Source organism: Gopherus evgoodei, chromosome 24 (genome assembly GCF_007399415.2).
Source record: "Gopherus evgoodei ecotype Sinaloan lineage chromosome 24, rGopEvg1_v1.p, whole genome shotgun sequence".
In the NCBI taxonomy this organism is placed as follows: domain Eukaryota; kingdom Metazoa; phylum Chordata; order Testudines; family Testudinidae; genus Gopherus; species Gopherus evgoodei.
Genome location: NC_044345.1, coordinates 8674337 through 8685635, shown reverse-complemented (window position 1 = coordinate 8685635; position 11299 = coordinate 8674337).

Sequence of the window (11299 nt, the reverse complement as noted above, 5' to 3'; positions counted from 1 at the left end):
GGGGAGAGCGAGCGCACGCCGAGAGCAACCCCCCCGTCCCGGCTCGGAGCGCCGAGAGACGCGACCAGGGAAGAACGATCGAGCCCCGAGAGATCGATGGAAGCTGGGCGGGGCTTGTGGAGGGGCTGCTGCCCTGTCTCTCCTGTATCAGGGCTGGCCCTGCCCTTCCCACCCAGTCACAGTACACCCCCCAGGTAGCCCTGAGCTCCCCTCCAACAGGGTTCTATGGGGGGGGGGGTCTCCCCTTCACATGCTGACCCAGAGCAGCCCTACTTAGCTTGTGGGAGTTCCCCAGGCACCAGCCCAAGGCCCCATGGGGGCAGCAGCTTTTGCCCCTGCGAGAAATCCCACTGGAAGCCAGTCCCTGCCATTAGCAATTCTCACCACAGAGACAAGTGACTTCCTGCTACCACAGTGACTGGAGACCTGGGACACTATTGCCAGCCCCCAGCACTCAACAGTCATGGTCAGCTCCGCCCCAAAAACACATCATAAGACTAGCTTAAAAATCCCAATAATATAAATAGGATCAATTATTGGCTGTCTGGTTTTTGAGATTTCAGACATTGTGATTTCCAGCTTTTCTCTGCAGTCGTGAGGGCCAGAAGCCTACTGCAATGAGCTACGGCAGGCGAAACTTTGTTATGGGATGAGTCAGAAGTGTGAAGAAGTTGCCCATTTAAGACGGTTGTAAGAGACAGTTAAGGGGACACGCTTAAAACAAAGCCTAATAAAGTCTGCCTAGCGACTAGCAGCTCCTATTGAATTCAGCCGGGTACTGGGGGGAAGAGAACACACACAAACTGAGACCAGACAGAGGAGAGAACTAGAAGCTAACCTGAAGGAATGAGCAGCTGATAGGGTGACCAGACAGCAAGTGTGAAAAATGATAACGGGGGGTGGGAGGGTAATAGAAACCTATATAAGAAAAGGACCCCAAAATTGGGACTGTCTCTATAAAATTGGGACATCTGGTCACCCTAGCAGCTGAAAGCATGTGGCTGACCCCAGAAGAAACCTGGGGAGAGGTTTTTCAGGTCAAGTGTGCAGGCTGAAAAGCATGTGCTTGGTGCTGTGAGCAACAGAAGTTGTTTCTTGCTGTTTGATTCCCTCTGCATTCAGAGGCACGGGACTTTGTATATTCCTTGTAAATAAACATCACAGAAATACCTAGCTCCAATTTCTACTCCCTACCGGAACACCCACAGGGTGCCAAGTGGTGACTAGCAAGTTTGGTCAAAAGGAGCAACCCTGGCCCTTTCAAAAAAAAAAAAAATGAAGCTGAGATTCTCTGTTATGTAATCACATAACTCCAGCCAGTGGGGCTTTCAGAAAAACTCCAGATGCTGCAAGGCTTGCCATAAAATACCATTGAGCTCAATGCAGCAGCAAGAAAGATAAAGGCAAGAGTTGGAAACATTGCTGGTGGGATGATACAAAATGGGGACCTCTCATGATCCAACAAATCATTAACAGAGCACAAAGAGACACAGCAAAAACTCCCCCTCTCAGACTGTGCCTCATCGGTTACACCTGTACAAAGTAAGCATAAAACACTGCTGTCCCAATCTGATTGCACATCACACTCACTTGGCACAGATGTCAGTGGTGACATGTGGTGCAAAGCTTGAGAGAATCAGGTAGCTGGAATGAGCAGGTATAACTCCACTGACCAAACCTGGCCTTCTGCTTCAGACCTGGGCCAAGAGGACATAGAGATCACCTCAGAGGGTCTGTTGAAGCAATCTGGCAAGTTGCCTAATTATTCTGAGAGCAGTTATGACCTGATACCAGTTAGTGTTACTGATTGTTTAGACCTGCCTCACTAGATTTCCCTGATGTGCTCGTGGTTTTTGCTTTGAAACTGTATCTTGGGGATAAAGACTGAAATCAAAACAGTAACTGTTTAGAACCAGCTCCATTGATTGATATTTCCCATTTTCTCTTTTCCTTGTTTTATTATTGCTAAAACTGTTTGCATTGAAACAGGATCATTCACAAGAATTCTTTGCCCTGCCATGGTGCCTTCCATCTAAAGATCTCAAAACACTGTACAAACTTTAATTCTTTATCTCAGCCCCCCACTCCCAGGAGGTAACTCAGCTGTGGGGACCCAACCAATAAAGCAAACCTCAGCCCAAACCACTGAGCTTGGATGCAGGACCATGAATCAGCCTCTGTTTTTGTTGTTGTGGCTGTTTTAATCTGAGTTCAGTCTTGATAAAAAGTTGTGGGAAACTTTCAAGGAAGCTGATTTGAGTCTGACGTCTGGCACAAAAACAGGTTTCACATCTTCATATTTCAAGGCCAGAGGGGACCTTTGTGATCATCCTGGACTACAGTCCGAGAACTTCCCCAGCCTAATTCCTAGAGCAGATCTTTTAGAAAAACATCCAATCTTGATTAAAAAGTTGCCAGTGATGGGAAATCCACTATGACCCTTGGTAAATTTTAAGTGATGTCAAAACCACTCTTCCTCTTCTGATATCAAAATTCCCCTGCAGCCCAACTGTGATGGCACAAACAGGTTTCTGATCACCTGTGGGAAATAAGACCAATGGGCAGATGTAGCCCAATTTAAGGAACAAAGACCCACAGGTCAAATTCACCCTGGGTGTAAATATACACAATCCCACTGAAGTCAATAGCAGTTGCATCCACTAACACAAGAGATTAATTTGATCCATAAAGAAAAATAAACCAAATCTCAGATCTTAGCAAAATTGTGAGGAAGTTTTTCAGAATTTTCCACAAGGCATGACTTTATTATGGTGCATTACTTTCTGATCTCCTAACATCATTAACTCATCTTTGCTATAAATCTAGATTCATAATATACCTGGAAGAAACGAACAATACGGAGCTGAAAATGCATGATTAACAAATTATCAGCTGATCAGCTTTGTTGCTAAAATATGTACTGAGAATCTAACTCTTTCTGCTTAGTTTAAGTTGGAACCTACAGGTTTTTTCACATCATAGGAAGTTCCATGGCATTTTGCTAAAAGATCATTTTAAAGGTCTGTTAAGCAGAGAAAACTTTGGCATCTGCGGCCATGTCTACACTACACAATTATGATGACCTAATGTCAGCATACAGCCACCGCAGCTGTTGAAGCACTTGTGTGTGTGCACGCCTGGCTCCTTGTGTCAGTGCTGTGCGTCATTGCCAGGAGCACTTGTATCAATTGTATTGCCAGTGTGAGGCATTGTGAAAGCCAGTAACAGCTGACTTAAGTATCGCAGTGTCTACACTAACACAGCATCAATCTAATTACATCAACCGTGACACTGCTAGGTGGTGTTACTAAATCAGCATAGAGAGCATGAATTTAAATGAAGACACTTCCACAGCTAGGTTGACACAAGGCAGCTTACATCGACCTAACCATCTAGTGTAAACCAGGCCTAAATCTAACCTGATTTGCCTGGGCTCCAGCTAGTTTCAGGTTTGCTGGAGCCAGTAGTTCCTCTTAGTGTAAGTGACAATAAATAACATCTGGAGATTGTATCATACACTCATTCCATCCTACCTATCTGATCTCACATCCAATGTACTCCTCACTGCCCTTTCAAATTTCATCTCTCTCCTTCTCTCTCTCTCTCAGGTTTGATTGATGGTTACCCTGCATTGGAACGGTATCATTTTAAACCTGCTTTGCACTGATGTAAATGACAACACAACGGGGAATCAGGCTTAGAGTGCAGAGCATGCATGTGTTTGGTTAGTTGCATTCGTGGGAATGTATAACCCAGGAGAGACAGCAATGGAGGAACTGCTTGAGGCAGGGAATTCAACACTTTGAAAGTCAGATGCAGCGACATATAACAGAAAAACAGAAGCAACAGAGAGGGCGTGCTATGGCCCTAACTAATATCCCAGGGTCACCTGCCCTGCTCGGAAACACGTCTGCTACATGGCAGAGAGTGCAGCTCCAGAATAGGCCTTATGAGCCATCAGCGGACCTACAGATAATTTGAAATAGACAATCCATGAAAGACAATCATCCTCAACCTCAAGGGATTCCCAACAAAGATGATGATGAATGTAAAATAAATAAATCACAAGACTTATTTAGGTATCTCCATACATACATATCTGTCCATGTAGCGTAGGATCTTATACTGGTGGTGCCCATCATCATGGTATCTGGGTGCCTGAGGAATGGGCCGCATCCTGCTCTGCCTCTACAATTCATGTTAGTTTCATGGGAGGTGCAGCACTTCTCAGGATCTGGCTTGTTGAAATCAGCAGGACGATCTGAGCAGGATAATGACTTGTTCTACATTGTTCAAATCACCAGCTTGCCCAATCAGAATGTATAGCCCTTTTCTTACAAAACAAGTGGCTGGAGCTCTGCTGATTTACAGCAGCTGAGGATGTGGTTCAAATCATGTTCTAGCACTGCAACTCAGTCCAGTCACAATGTTTACAAAGTGTCCTAACACATTAAGGTCTTAAACAGTAATCTTTTCGGTATGCGCTGGATGCTCGGTGATGGATTAGCCATAATTCTGGATTGTTACCAGATGAGGTTTTTTTAACACAATGAGGTTTGCAAAAAATAAAGCCCTCTCTGGAGCTGTCTCTTCTTCCTTGCCTCTAGGAGCTTAATCCAAAGCCCACTGAAGTCAATGGGAATCTGAATCATCAGAGGCAGAGGTGGAAAAGACCTATTAGTTTATCCAGTCCATCTCCCTGAGACCAGGGAAACTTTGTTCGCTATGGTACATTTTCAAATACTTTGTCTAATCTAGTTTTAAAAGTCCCCCATGCAATCCAAGAAGTTATTGATGTTTGTAATGTTTGTAAACCATCTATCTCCAGAACAGGTACAGCGCACTGTATCGTCATTGATGCTCTCACTACAATAGCAGGGGTCATAATCCAAGTGTCCTGGCCAAATTCCAATTTAAGCCATAACATCTTCGCTTCCTGTTCTAAATTGGTGCACAGTGTTGCTGTGTGCTGTTAAACAGCTGCTGTGTTCCACCCCAAAGGTGGCTGCATATGACTGGTGGAAGAAGCTGAAATTTGTAAAAGGCTTTGGAACTCTTCTGAATGAACAAAACTATAGCTATCTAAAATCATTATGTATCTATCATTTACAGGGAAACCTGGACTATCCAAATGGGAACAGTAATTTCAGCAAATCAATTTCAACCACACTTCTCAAAAGAGAAAATTCTGGTTTGGACGACATTTCCAAAGTTCAGAGTATGTCTACACAGCTAACATGGCTGTGTAGTCACAGCTCCAGCGCTGGGGGAGAGGGCTCCCCTCCGTAAGGGGAATAGCTACCAGCACTGGGAGCGCAGCTACCAGCAATGTAGCACTGTCTACACTGCCACTTTACAGCGCTGAAACTTGCATCTCTGAGGGAGGAGTTTCTTCACATCGCTAGGCAAAGAAAGTTACAGCAGTGTAAGTGGCAGTGTAGACACGACCTCAGATCATCCACATTTCAGATAATTGGAGTTGGGATCATCAGAGTTTACTTGTGTTCTGGAGCACTCACCACTGTAGTATTCAAAGCCAATAGTGAAAACTTGTAAGAAGACTCGGTCTTTGCCCTGAAGAACTTGCTATCTAAATACACAATGTACAAATGGAGAGTAGTGGAAACCACACGACGAAAAGCAGCATGATCTGGAATGAACAGTCAATTAAATGAATAGGTGGCAAGTTAAAACCTGATCAAAGGAGATACTTCTTCACACAGTGCGTAGGCAGACTGTGAAACCCACTGCTGCATGGCATCATTAAGGCCAAGAACTTAGCAAGATTCAAAGAGGGATTGGCATAGTTATTGCTAACAACAATTTTGGAAGGGATATTACATCTCCTGCTTCAGTGTTTAAGCTGATCTCTGAGTAACAGGGCATGCATACACTGAAAAAAACACAACAACAAAAACCACCCCCCAGCAGCAAGTCCCAGAGCCCTGGTCTACAGGGCTGAAAACAGCTCTGTGGATTTTCCTGCTTGGGATTTGAAACCCACTTACTGCCAGGGCTGGGTTCTGAGGTTTTGTTTTTGGTTTTGTTTTTTTGCAGTGTACACATACCCATAGAGACCAGGATGAGACCTACTGTGAGGGGCACATTATCCCACATCTGCTGCTGTGGGGTTCTTACATCTTCCTCTGAAGTAGCTGGTGCTGGGCATTGCTGGACAGGTGGGCTTCACGTCTGATCCAATTTGACAAATCCCTATGTTCCTATGGAATGGAAATGTTTAGCACCAGTCATGGTGGTTGCATGGTTTCTGCCTGGATTTTTTAATTTGTATTATTTGTAGCTGAAGTTTCAGTCACTGAATCCATTAGTGCATCTGCAGGGGAGACTCGAGGTATAGGTCTGCTGAGAGCAATGGCACCAGAAAGACAGCAGAAGTTGAATGGAGGGACAGACAAATATGAGTGAGTGGTGTTGTGACCTGGGGCACAGGGTCTCAATGCCACTCACATTTGTCCCAGCCACCCCTCCGTCATGCTGATGGGATGGCTGGTCTAGGCCAAGGGAAGGGATTCTGCCTTTATGCCACCCAGTTCTGGTCAGAAGTCACGGGGGGGCCTTCTCACCCCTCTCAATGTACCCCTGCTGCTAAGTTCAGGTTCTCAAAAGTGAGTGGCATACCCTCCTGTTTAAAAAGTATGAGGCAATCGATCTTTGGCCCTCCTGTTACCGGTTCCCATGTCTGGGAGATGTACATTTCAGGAAAGCATTGAAGTATGGCTAACTGCATCAGGGAGGGGGTTCTAGACATAGCATTATCAGGGGACTTTTCATGGGTAAATAACTGGTGTCAGGTGTAATTCTGTAAAGAAGGTCAGGCTTGATACCATGGGAATGAGTCAGTTTCCAGAAATAGTGAAATCCTGACTCCTCTTAAATTTCACAAGCCAATATTTGGCTATCTACAGAACACAATAAAAACCAGGAAAGAATGTCAGGGTCCTTTTAATACTAACGTGACTAAGAGCAAGAGTCCATGGGATGAAACATGCTCTGACAAAAACAGGAAATCGAGTGGTTCTCTGTGCAGTTGTAGCAGTGAGAGTTCGCCTCATGAGAAGGAGTTTGGTGATGTTTGGTGGTCACTAGGCCTGTAAACAGAAGCCTACCTGGAAATCCAGGTCAGATAAATAGGATCATTAGCATGTCTATAGCACCTTCCATCCGAGGATTGTTCTCAGTTTGCCATGTCTCCTGAGGGTAGGACGAGAAATAATCCTCTTAGTTTGCACAAGGGAGATTCAGGTTAGATACCAGGAAACTTTCGAACTCTAAGGATAGTTAAGCACTGGAATTAGCCTCCAAGGGAGGTTGTGGAATCCCCGTCATTGGAGGATTTTAAGAGCAGGTTAGACAAACACCTCTCAGGGTGGTCTAGGTATACTTAACTCTGCCTAGCAGAGGGTGGGAGCGATGGGTTAGATAACATCTTACAGTCCCTTCCAGCCCCAAATTCCTATTATTTTATTATCTTGAATTAACCCTGACAGCCCAAAATGTCAGGTAAGTATTATTCCCTGCATTTTACAGCTAGGGAAACTGAGGCACAGAGCAGGGGCCATGACCTGCCCAAGTTACACTGCGAGTCTGTGGTAGAGATGGAACTAGAACTCACATGGGCAATGTAGGGATAATGGTAAGGCTCCACCTCCCAGGTGGATGAACCAGGTGAATTAAGTAATGTCTGCACAGTACTTGGTTCATATCAAGTCACAGTACAATTATTACTTTTTGAGAAGTCTCCTCCCAGATAGACCTGATATCATAGGCAAAGCCCCAATGGGAAGTTGGCATCACCACCTGTGTACAGGGCAGCTAGAATGACCAGCTCACAAGAGGAAATTAACTTGATTTTAAAATAACAGCCATCAGTCAGGACAGTGTGGGGCCTGCAAGCCCCTACACAGGGCCTCTTGAAGACAAAGGGCTCCCTGAGAGCACAGGAGTCTGTCTGCATAGCACTGTCTGCAGGATGCAGATTAGGGTGACCAGATGTCCCAATTTTATAGGGACAGTCCTGGTATTCAGGGCTTTGTCTTTTATAGGTGCCTATCACCCCCCACCCCCCCGTCCTAATTTTTCACACTTGCTACCTGGTCACCCTAATGCAGACTGTAGTCCAAGATAGGAGTTTTCTCCTGATTTGCTCGAGGGCAGCAGATGGAATTTGATTTTCTCATCATTACTATGAACTGAGATTTACCAGGTTTAAATTAGTGATGAAGAGGTGGAAAGGAACAACCAGAAAAACATCCCAGAGTCTGGATTTTGTAGTATAGAAATATCACCTGACATGTAAAATAACTACAGTTGCCCCATGGTTTGATTATCACCTGTTACAGGACTGGCCTGTGGACAGTCTGATTATATTCTTGTTACATCGCATTGAAGCAGTTTTCTTACGGAATCAAGATGAGTAGAAATGCTCCTTAATACACTGGGCCAAGCTACCCTTTCTTTTGTGATTGTTGCTAAAGACAAAAAGATTGGATCTGTCTGAAATCCCCACAGCAGCTGTCATTCCTTCTGTGATGTGCAGCCCTGAGAGATGGCTCTCATGTTTTGCCTGTAGGTGGCAGAAGCTTTCTAACGCCTGCCCACAGAGTCATCCCAAACAGACCTATTATTACCCTGATGTGGGAAATGATCATATCGGTTAACTGAGCTGACAGATTGGAAAGGGCAGGGGTGTAACGCAACGCTTTGTTTCAAGGCTGGTAGGCTATCTGAGTCACCCGTTAAAATAAAGCACTGCTTAATTTGACAGGGAGCTTTCAAAACAAGCTGCAAAGGTCCAATTCTATTTTCACAGCAGAGGGTCTTATCGATGTTAACACTGATTCAGTTACAAATAGCGCATGGTATTTCTGACCTCCATAGCGCTTCATGAATGTCCACTAATTAACAATTCCCTCCTGCCCATGCTGTATAGGGGTTAGCTATGTGTTATTATCCACACTTTACAATAAGTGAGAGTAAAGCAGAGAGGTTAAGTGACTTGCCCAAGGCCAGAGATGGAATCAATGTCACAGCTGAAACTAGAACTCAGGAGTTTCTGTTCTGCTACTTCTGTGCTCAAATAACTAAGGTATGCCTCTCTGTCAAAGATAGTGTTGTATAATCTATTGCACCTACAAGGGATCTTTCATCCCCAAATTCTTTGCAATCTTGAATTACTGCAGTCATCATTGAAATGCAACCAGCTCTGGGGTGGAATGCAGCAGCTGTTTAACAGCTCACAGCAATGCTACTTGACAGGAAGTGAAGAAGAATGTCATAACCAAGTGAAACTGCAGTGAGGATTTAGGAAGGCAGAATTTAATCATTCAGATTTACTCAGGAGGACCCCCTTACTTCTGAGTCAAGAGATTTTCAATGCTATCCGGACATTGCATGCATGCTTTCACCTGGCACTGCGAGATGACACTGCAACCTGAGGGTCTTGACATTGCATCAAGACACCATCAAGTCATTGGGACAGTATGATGCACCAAGAAGAACTTTACACCAAATGGTGACATGCCATAATTGCACGGCAAGATGACAGGCCGCAATGCAACATAACCACACTGAACTCTAGAGGCCATCCTCTAGTTATGGTCCATGATGAAACTGGGCCAAAATACACTAACATGGCATCCTGGCATGATGACTTGCCATAATGTGACATGATAACTTTGAGTTATAACACAATCAGTTAGTGTTGCAAACATTACAATGTCTTGCTGTGTTGCAACATAGCAGCACTGACCCACAGGGGCTGTCATGTAGTATTGTGACAAGCTGGAGTGGTCACGCAGATGGCATGATACCCTGCATAAAAAATCTTGTCTTGGCATGACAACATGTCAGACTGGCCAGTGATGCAATATGATGTCATTCCTTGTTGCGACATGGCCAAAAGACTACAGTTAGGTATCAGGATATCCTGATGTGACAAAGGGCCATTGCCTATCAATGCAACATGATATAGTTTCTTGTCAGCACGTGAGAGCATCAACCAAACGTCCATGGTGTGCTGTTGTGGTGTCAAGATGTGTTAAGTGCTTGCCTAGAGATGCAACATGGTTACATTTCTCATGGCAAAATGGTGCTGCAATCACAAGGATTTGACTTGGTCATGGAGGTCATGGTATCCGTGACATTAACAGAGCTCTGTGACTTTTTCGGCTTCAGCTTCAGCCTGACGTGTGGCGGGGCTCTGGCTGTCAGCCACGCACCGCGGGGCTTCAGCTCCAGTTCCACTGTGAAGGGCTGGGCCTTCCATAATTTATTGTTTATTATCCGCGTCCTGTCCATGACCTTTACTAAAAATACCCATGACAAAATCTTAGCCTTAGTCATGATGTGATCCAGTGAGGTCAGCACATGATTGGTGACACGTTGCAAAGAGATAGTGCCAGGACACGACATGACACAGCAACATGTAGAGGTTTAGATGTGAAGTGGCGATTTGACCTACCATGGCAATGTGATAGATGAGGATGTAATAGAGGAAATGTTTTAGGTTAAATGGTATTTACTCTCTTTGTTTTAAACTAGTTGGGGTTACTGGGTCTCTGATTGCATTTGGTGAACTCTGTATCTAGAGCAGTAAAATATATGAAATCTCCTCCCTTTGACTTGCTGTACTTGGAGGGCCAATGGCAGGCTATAGCAATAACCATTAAACTGGTTTTTGTTGAACTTGACTTAACATACAATTTGGTCCAAAAATTATACACTAATGATGGGAATTTAGTATCTCCCACTATGAAATAAGGATTAGACTCTTACTGCATAGAAAATTCATTCTTATAAACCGCAAATCCCAGATCTCTCAACTCAGCTAGTGACAGGGCGAGGTTAGCATGTAACACGTCAAGGCAACGTGACATCATGGCAATGTGCTGGTGAGGTCATGCATGACATGATTATGCAGTGAGGTCAGCACATCACTCAGTGACAGCGGGATAAGGTCAGGATATATGGGGCTGGGATGATATGGAAAAGGCGGGGCATGATATGGTGTGGCAATGCGAGGAGGTGAGAGGTGAGGTGCCACAGTGAGGTCAGGACACGTGGTGCCATGACCTGATGAGGTGGTACAGGGACATGATGTGAGGATGAGGTCAGGACATAAGATGCCATGACAACGGGGTGAGGTCGAAGCACGGTGGCAACACAGGTGAAGTCATGACAAGCCATGTTATGTTACCATGGCAACACCCCAGTAGCACCATGATGTGCCAGGCCCGCCCCTTGACATCACACTGGAGGGGGTTATCATTGTTTTTGTGGC